Here is a 9,850-nt window from a genome sequence, read left to right on the forward strand (position 1 = left end):
AAACTAAGGCTAAGGTGGGTTAAATGAAATATAACCCTGGCAAAAATAAAACCAATCAGAATTCATAGGTCCCTCAACTCTAGGGATTGGGGTTTTAACCCAGCAATGGAATGTCTCTCTCCCTAATGTCTTTATACAATAAAATGTTCTTTTTATGTAACAGATGATTAAAACCAAACATTAAAATTTAGAGGGAAGGAACACATACCTTTGTAGGTTTTATTAGACTATTACAGGGTTTGCAATCCTATAATAAAGACATGTCCATGTAAGTACATTCAAAGATTTAAATGAAGCTCACAATCTTTAGGATCTATCACTGTGATCAATGAATCTCTGACTCAAACTGCTTCCTGATAATTTCACTTCACATGGTAAATTTTTCCATATGACAGTTCTTCGGAGTTTAACCATTATGACTCAGGGTACTTTGATGCTATGAAGGAGCTTTCAATATAAGGGGTAGGAGGAGAATGAAGGGGCGTACTGAATCATTAACAGCCTACGTAGTTATGAAACTCAGAAAAAATTCTTTTTGGAAACAATTTTCAAGGCAGGAGGCAAATTCTTTAAGAGGTAATCTATATACCAGAAAATCAACCTCTTATTTATTTAAAGACACACAACTAAGAAACTTCAGAAGAAACGTTTTCTTTTTGAATGTCAGTGATACATTTTTTTTGATTTTCGGATCACTGAAGTCAGTGTATGCCCTATACTCAACGGTTTAAGAGCCTCCTCAACATCTGTCATAGCTCTCGGTTAAACTGTGAGAACTAGTTCAGAGACTGAATCATCCTACTTTATGTGAGAATTACAGTAACGTACAGTAAAGAGTGTTTTGATGAATTCAGTCTACATATAGACAAGGTTGTGGTTCCAATTAAAAACAGCTACTACCTTACAAAGACACATATTAAAACACATTTTATCATGAGTTATAAACTTAATTAGGCTTGTAATTTGGATGTTCTTGTCCTTTTATGGTAAATAGACAGAATGGTAATGAAAACAATCTGAAGAAAATTCACCATGTCAACTATATCCTGAAATGAAGAAAAATTTCTAGTAGTCACAGTTCATTAAATCTGGGATAACCCCACAGGATCTGAAATACTAAGGATGGGATCTGCTAGGAATCAGGGATGCAGCATTAAGTTTGAAGAACCAAGTACCTTCTAATGTTTCCACTTATGTGAAAAAATAAAACAACTTAATTGAGTCTTCAAAAAAGCAATCCCGTGATATGCTGAAAACTACAGGAAACGAGNAGGAAAAAAAATCAAGGCTAATCACTTTGTATTTTATTCTTGTAGAAGGTAAGTGTCTTAGTCAGGGTTTTTATTCCTGCGCAAACATCATGACCAAGAAGCAAGTTGGGGAGGAAAGGGTTTATTCCGCTTACATTTCCATACTGCTGTTGATCACCAAAGGATGCAGGACTGGAACTCAAGCAGGACAGAAAGCAGGAGCTGATGCAGAAGCCATGNAGGGATGTTCTTTACTGGCTTGCTTTCCCTGGCTTGCTCAGCCTGCTCTCTTATAGAACCCAAGACTACCAGCCCAGAGATGGCAACACCCACAAGGGGCCCTCCCCCTTGGTCACTAATTGAGAAAATGTCCTGCAACTGGATCTCATGGAGGCATTTCCCCAACTGAAGCTCCTTTCTCTGTGATAACTCCAGCTGTGTCACATCTCCTGTCTTCTGCTTGAATATGGAAAATAGCTCAATGAAATCCAGACATTTCTCCCCTAAGGTCATGTGCAATTATAGTGCTAATTAAGTTTCCAATTGTACAATTTTGGAAAAGACTACCAATACCAAGAGTTAAAAATACCCTTTGAAATTCTACTCAGCTATGAATCCTGCTATCAATCCTTATTTTAACAACAAAGAGTTCTACCTGAATCTAGTATTAATGCCTATTTATTTCCTACACTAATCTAAAAATACATATCCATCAGGTCAAATAGTTGTTTCAAGTCTAACTGACACATGGGAAAAAACATAGACAAAGAAGTTAAAAACCCCATCAGGTAAGCAGAAACAGGAAACTGCCCTATGTGCTTAAGAAACTTCTTGGCTCTTTACTCTTTCTTCAAAAAAATGAAGGAAAGCCAGTGACAGAGAACTGGAAAGATGAAAGTGAAAGAAGCAAGGATGTGAAGTTACAGCATCGTAGACCACGCAAGCCATCTGGAACCTGCTGCTATAAAAAGGTACAAAGCTTAAGTAACTGACTGGACTTTAAGACATGCATTATTATTATGATTGTGTATGTGCACAGTACATTGGGAGAGGGTGCATGAGTGGAGGCCAGAGAAAAACTGTGAAGTCAGCTCTCTCAACTTTATGGGGGCTTCAAAGTCCAAATTAAGGTTTCCAGGCTTGTATAGCTAGCATCTTTATCAGCTGAATCATCTAGTCATCTCTAGACTGAATTTTCAAAAGTTCTTAATTACTACTAATCATTATTTCCAAAATTAAGTACAGGTTTTACTATGGTTACAGTGTTAAAGTGATATACTTTTTGCATAGCAATTGCTCTCCTTTAATGGAAACTATATTTTTCTATTTTTTTACTTAGTCTATAAATTTATACCTTAGTTCTCTAGTTCATAGGCACTTAAGACAGTATCCAGGTACAAAAGCTTTTCCTGGCAGTTGTCTTGTAATAACCATTCCTTTTGCTTTCTTGCCCTCTTTTGCTCTCTAGCAATTCTACTTCTTCAGTATATTATTTATTCCACAAAAAATGAGAATGAGCCGGGCGTGGTGGCACACACCTTTAATCCCAGCACTCGGGAGGCAGAGGCAGGCAGATTTCTGAGTTTGAGGCCAGCCTGGTCTACAAAGTGAGTTCCAGGACAGCCAGGGCTATACAGAGAAACCCTGTCTCGAAAAACAAAACAAAACAAAACAAAACAAAACAAAAAAAAGATTTTTTAAAACTGCTGTATTTTACAGGTGAATCACTTTTTTAAAAAACTGTTATATTTTACAGGTAAATCAAAGACAGCTTTTAAGACTTTCAGAATTAACAAAAACCCCCAAAATTAAATATAGTCTCTATATTTCATACTAGCAAAATAGTGTTTAAAATACATCAAGTAATAGTTTAGTTCCTGCATCCTAATAGTACATTTACATAAGGACTGAGCCTGAGTATTCATACACACACACACACACACACACACACACACACACACACACACACACCCCTAACAATTTATAAAAGATATTTTAAGACAGAGCTTTACTAATGTATTCTTAATACAGCTGGGCATGGTGGTGCCCACCTTTAATCCCAGTGTTGCAGAGGCAGAAGCAGGCAGACCTCTGAGTCCCAGGTCAGTGTGTTCTACACAGTGAGTTCCGGGGCTAGAGACCCTGTCTCAACCAAACCAATCAACCAAACAACAATGAACAAAAAAGCTAGTATTTTATTCAGATAGCAGTCTCATTACACATGGTCCAAGAACATTCAAATAAGAACTCAAAATCAGATGTTAAGATTTATCTTCAAACATCATAATGCCAATAATGCCACATTTGCCTATGATCTCTCCAAGATAAAACCACATCCACACCTCAGTGGCCACCAAGCCATTCAGCACAGCTTCCTTAACTGTAAGGTGTTTGAAGCTACCTGCGTCAGCACTTTGAATTATCTTTTACTGAATATCTGGAAGTTGGGGAAAACCAGCTCAACCTTGGCATAGTGCCAAAATTTGGCTAATTGAGGTTTCAAGTCAGGGTGGCGTTCATCAGCACTGAGCCCTTCTCAAAGTTATGAAGGAACATAGCCATGGTCTAACGTTTGTCTTCCTGAATCTACAAAGTATTCTTAGTACAGATAAGCATGTATAGTTTTAATGGCTACTACATAATTTATCATAAAATTAAAGTTCATAAATTCTAATTACTGCCATTAAATTCTAAAAATATGAAAAGATAGCATTTCTCCCTTATTAGACATAAGTAGAAAAATGTAATTTAAACAAAAGTTTATTTATTATATATAAGTACACTGTAGGTATCTTCAGACACACCAGAAGGCATCAGATCTCATTACAGATGGTTGTGAGCCACCATGTGGTTTCTGGGATTTGAACTCAGGACCTTTGGAAGAGCAGTCGGTGCTCTTAACCACTGAGCCATCTCTCCAGCCCCCAAAAATGTAATTTTCATTAAAGTATCTAAATAAGTTTCATTTCTCTGTTTGGAAACATTAACTATAGTACAAAGTAGTGTTAAGTTTTCAAAATTAACAATATCTACATATACACTGTTGTATGGATAAATTTCCTAAAACTCTCTAATGATTAATTTCTTCTGAGTGTTTAAACATTTGGATAAGATTCATTTATTTTGGGCTGGAAAGATGGCTCAGTGGTTAAGAGACCTCTTCCGAAGGTCCTGAGTTTAAATCCCAGCAACCACATGGTGGCTCACAACCATCTGTAATGAGATCTGACACCCTCTTCTGGTGCATCTGAAGACAGCTACAGTGTACTTAGATATAATAATAAATAAATCTTTAAAAAAAAAAAAATTCACTTATTTCAACCTATGATTGAGAGGTCATAGGGTCCAGAACCCACAACTACTGTTCTGCTAAAACGATATAGTACTGAGCTGCTCTCTAAATTCTTATCTCTAAGCCCAGATTAGGGCAGCTCTCAGACCTCATCAGGAAAGTTTCTTTGTGCAGTGTATGGCAGTTAATGCAGAAATTCACAATTTGTCAAAATACAAATGAGTGATCAGTGGAGTGATCAGCCACAAATGAGACATCTACCCCACCTATTTCTTCCAGACTCAAGGACCACTGCAGAAGAGGAGGCAGAAAGAATGAAAGAGACAGGAGCCAGGAAGCATGAGAGTGAAACTATCTTCTGGACTTGACAGGACAGGTGCCCTCATGAACTCACCACAGCTACAGCTTTCTGCACAAGATCAAGCCAGTCAACATTCCAACATGGAGGGAGGGACCTGAACCCCTAAACCTGAAGGGCTACTGACAATTGATGGCTTCTAGGAGAGAGATGGTGAGTTCTCTTTTAGAGTATGGTCCCTGGTAGGTCAAAAGGCTCCAGTAAATAAATGGTCTTACACCCAGGAATAGATGGGCAGCAAGTTGGATTGTACAGGCTATTATTTTTTAAGACACAAAGTTAGAGGTGGAGTGAGGTGGATATGGGAGCAGTGAGAGTGAATAAACATTAAAAGATTTGGTTTTCCAATAGCTCTAATAAAGATTTAACTCTATTAACTGATCTAAGAAATTAAGTACAAATCAACAATCTGTTAAGTCAGACTCATCTACACATGTATACGTGTGATGGCCAGATGTTGATGGAGATGTCTTCCTTAATTGTTTTCCTTACTTTTGAGATACAATCTCTTCAAGGACCTGGAGCTCACCATTTCAGTAAAGCCAGCCAGCCAGTGAGCTAGAGAGCCTGCCTTTCTACCTCCGCAGTGCTAGGGTACAAGTACATGCCGCCACTAAGCTGTTACATGGGTGCCAGTGAGCCACTCAGGTCTTCAAGCTTACATCTGACTGAGCCATATCCCAAGTCCTACACTCATGTCTTGACATTATACTTGTTAGTCTTCCAACTCCGCAACCCTGTGCCGTATCAACAAGTTCTACTAACTGGTCAGCATTAAAAGCTCTGTATAGTCTTAAATACATTATATATATGAAACTTGTATGCAAAAACTGTTTTTGAGTACTTAAGCATTAAGACATATACATGGGGCTGGTGAGATGGCTCAGTGGGTAAGAGCACCCGACTGCTCTTCCAAAGGTCTGGAGTTCAAATCCCAGCAACCACATGGTGGCTCACAACCATCCGTAACAAGATCTGACGCCCTCTTCTGGAGTGTCTGAAGACAGTTACAGTGTACTTAAACATAATAAATAAATCTTAAAAAAAAAAAGAGAGAGAAATACACATGGCACATGCACCTATCTGTTTTAATATTTAGAATATAAATATCCAAACAAGTTTATTGCTTTTCACACAGTCACATTCAGAGTTATACCTCATTCCAAATAATGTAACTGCCCAGAACATTACTAAAACTCCTTCCAGGATCATGGGTGGATCTAGATTTTAGAAATAATAACTGCGCCGGGCGGTGGTGGCGCACGCTTTTAATCCCAGCACTTGGGAGACAGAGGCAGGCAGATTTCTGAGTTTGAGGCCAGCCTGGTCTACAGAGTGAGTTCCAGGACAGCCAGGGCTACACAGAGAAACCCTGTCTCGGAAAAAAAGGAAAAAGAAAAAAAAAAAATAGTAACTGCCTTCTCAGAGTAGATTTTTTAGAAACAGCTTCATGTTACTTCCTATTTTCTGTCAAAGAATAAATATGAAGAAATAAACTATTTTCATGTGTGGCTGTTAGACTGGCTTTTAAGGCAATTAAAAAAAATAACTTTTAAAACTAAACTGAGCAATCTTTTTTTTGTTTTGTTTTGTTTTGTTTTTCGAGACAAGGTTTCTCTGTGTAGCCATGGCTGTCCTGTAACTCACTCTGTAGACCAGGCTGGCTTTGAACTCAGAAATCCACCTGCCTCTGCCTCCCAAGTGCTGGGATTAAAGGCGTGCGCCATCACTGCCCGGCTTTAAACTGAATCTTAATGTTGAATAGTTTTCATAATGGCTACTCTAAAGACAGTTTATTGCATATATGTGTATATATATATATATGTGTGTGTGTGTGTGTGTGTGTGTGTGTGTGTGTATAGTACATATGTATATGTGTATGTACACACACAGAGAGAGACACGCAAAACAAGAATGGACAGCGAGCCCTATTCATTCATACCCCTTTTAGTCAATATGCTCTTTACCATTCTGGCATTATCTCCTGATACTCTGTGGTTGTGTGTGCACAAATTACATTCTTCTCTAGGGCCTCCTTACCCAGGGCTTTTGACATGGTTAAACGTACCTCTAAAACTGGTTGGTCACTACTATAATAGTTATGCCACTATTGTAGCAGTAGGCACATCTTGCCTGGCAGATTAGAACTGTAGATCATATGGTTCACAGTTGCTTTAAGACCATCGATAAACATTTCTTCACTGGAAACCTACATAGCTCCTCCTCGCACTGTGAAAGCTGGCCAGCAGGGGAAGCTTTGAGCTCAGTTCCAGCATGACTTACTTCCCTATGTCCTGCAACCAAGGTAAAAAGTGATCTCAGGACTAGGGTTTTATCCAGTTCAGGTAGGAAACCAAGAGCAACTGGCTGTATCCTGTATTGTTTGGGCCTCCTCTGGGACCTCCATGACCGATAACTCATAATGTGGTATCCCACACTTGGCACTGGAACTTTTATTTAATAACATAAGTCTTCTGGGGAGAGCATTATCCACCCATGCAGGGTATTCCCCTAAATGGTCCTTCCTGATGCTCCTTTACCTTCCTTCTCTCCATAGTCCCTCTACTACTTCCTTCATGTACTTGTACATATGTGTACAACATTTAAGTATTACACAAAAGTACAAAGAGTTATGAAGTTTCTTGTGTCTATATGTGTGACATCTATCCCAACCATTTTCAATCTAGGCCAATTACATACCACCAATGTGTTCCCCCTTTCAAATAACTTAAAACAAAAACTTCTAGAAATCCTATTGGGTGTGTGCATCTGTCCTAGGAGGCCAGAGGTGACATAAATTGGATGCCTTCCTCGAAGGCTCTGCACGTCTGTCTTTTTGTTTGCTTGGTTTGTTCGTTTGTTTGTTTGGTTGGTTTGGTTTTTGGTTCCACCTAATCTTTTTAGATAGGCTCGTTGATTCAGCTAGACTGGCTGGCTAGCAAGCTGCAGGAATCATACTGTTTATACCTATCATACCAGTCCTGGAATGATAGGCAGGTGACACCATGCCAGACTTTTCATATGAATGCAAGGATCAAACTCAGGCTCTCAAGCTTTTGCAAGCACCCTACTGCCTATGCCATCTCCACAGCCCCTAAATATTATATTTTATTAACTACCTCTACAAAGTAAAGATTTCTATTATCATACCTTAAAAGAAAAACTGACAATTACTCTTCATTAAACATCCAGAGTTTAAACTGTCGTATTTTCCACAGATATCCTTTCACAGTTAACTTACTCAAAGCACCATTCAAGTCAAGTCCATATATTTGGTTGCTATTCCTCTTAAGGCAGCAGTTTCTTATTACTCTCTTACTTTTTGCAGTATATGAAATATGCCTGGTTATTCCCTCTTAAAATGTGAAATACTTTAAAATGTTTAATTGTGGTGGTGCTGGGGTTTGAACCTGGGGCCTCATATATGCTAGCAACTGCTCAGTGTGCTCATTCATTTTATTGTTTGAGTCTTGTGATTAGAACGTGAGGTAACTGTGAACACTTAGTGTGATGTGTCAACAACTAGACCCTTCCCTAAACCCAATATTTACTGAAGAAATAGTTTGGCTTTCTTATCTAATTCTAATAGCAATAAATGAAACCTAGAACCCCAGTTTTCTAAACTCAGGATAACAGCAGCCACTACTAAGCAATCAGAATTTAGAACATAACATGGTATTTATTTGATACTGCTTGCTTTAATGCCCTCAGACGTATACTTCTATTTTCAAAACAGAGTTGACCATACTTTGTAGGTTGAAATTCAGCTGACATTTAGTATAATAAGAGTGATTAAGTGTCTTTAAATATTTCTTTGCTTATTCTAGAAAGTTGGGGTGGGATAGAGCAAATTGTAGCAAAAAAAAAAAAAAAAGTAGAAAATCATGGAAAACTACTTATTTTTACAGTTACTCCCATCGCAAGAGGTTCATTATAAAATAAAAGCAAGAACAAATGCTTTGAAAAGGAAATAAATACCACATGTGCTGAATTAGAATTTTTACATTTAAGCATTAGTAACATTCTATTTTTCTGTAAATGGTATTTTGAAGTGTAATATTACAAGATACAAGAGTAAAGGTAAACGAGGTCTCAGCCAAGCCTGATGATCTGAATTCAATCTCTAGACCCACACAGTGGAAGAAGAGAACCAACTCCCACAACTGTTCTCTGGAATCTATCTGTAAGAAAAAGCTTCTGTAGGTGGGTAACAAACATGTATCTTCCTCACACACAAAAATAAGTAAAATGCAAAACTCTGAAGTGGCATTTACTGTGGCAAAATCACCACCACCACCACCACCTTTGATGATTTCCATCATCTAAAATATCCCATGTAACATTCTTGGGAGAAAAATGTTTTGAGAAACACGTGCAATTCATTTCTCCTCAGTCAGTCAATGGAGCCCCTTTTCTCTAAATTATTTCTGAAAGTAGCTACCTATTGCATCAAAAGATTCCAATCATCCAGGCATGGAGCACTGCTGGGGAGGCTAAGGAGGGGGAATCTTCATCTCAAGGCTAGGGTGGTAAATACTACAAGGCAAAATCTGACCTGAAAAAAACCTCTCAAACAAAACCAAACCTGTAAACTCCCCCAGGAAATCTCATGCTTCTCTTTAGCACACATTCATTTCACCAGAACATAAATGACTTAGAATTTACTAAGTATAGCATATTAGCCAGTATTTCCAAGCACTGATCTATTAAAACAGCATAGAAAACACTAAAAATCATATCCAGATCTCTGAGTGGCCTGTATTTCTTGTTTTAAGATCCTACAAATTAGTGTAGGCTGAAGTGAGCTTTCCCTAGCAGAGGTGAGCCTCTTAACAATGACGTGTAAAAAGAAACTCTAGGGGCTGGTGAGATGGCTCAGTGGGTAAGAGCACCCGACTGCTCTTCCGAAGGTCTGGAGTTCAAATCCCAGCAACCACATGGTGGCTCACA

General features: G+C 38.3%; 1 protein-coding gene and 1 pseudogene across 2 annotated transcripts in view; both read right to left on the bottom strand.

Moving 5' to 3' along the window:
- The window catches only part of Peli1 (pellino E3 ubiquitin protein ligase 1), a 56,683-nt gene that overhangs the window by 43,795 nt on the left and 3,038 nt on the right, over positions 1-9,850 (bottom strand). The gene's annotated exons all lie outside the window — the stretch shown is intronic.
- LOC110330852 lies at positions 3,512-3,975 on the bottom strand (annotated as a pseudogene).

The sequence above is a fragment of the Mus pahari genome, chromosome 13 (genome assembly GCF_900095145.1).
Source record: "Mus pahari chromosome 13, PAHARI_EIJ_v1.1, whole genome shotgun sequence".
In the NCBI taxonomy this organism is placed as follows: domain Eukaryota; kingdom Metazoa; phylum Chordata; class Mammalia; order Rodentia; family Muridae; genus Mus; species Mus pahari.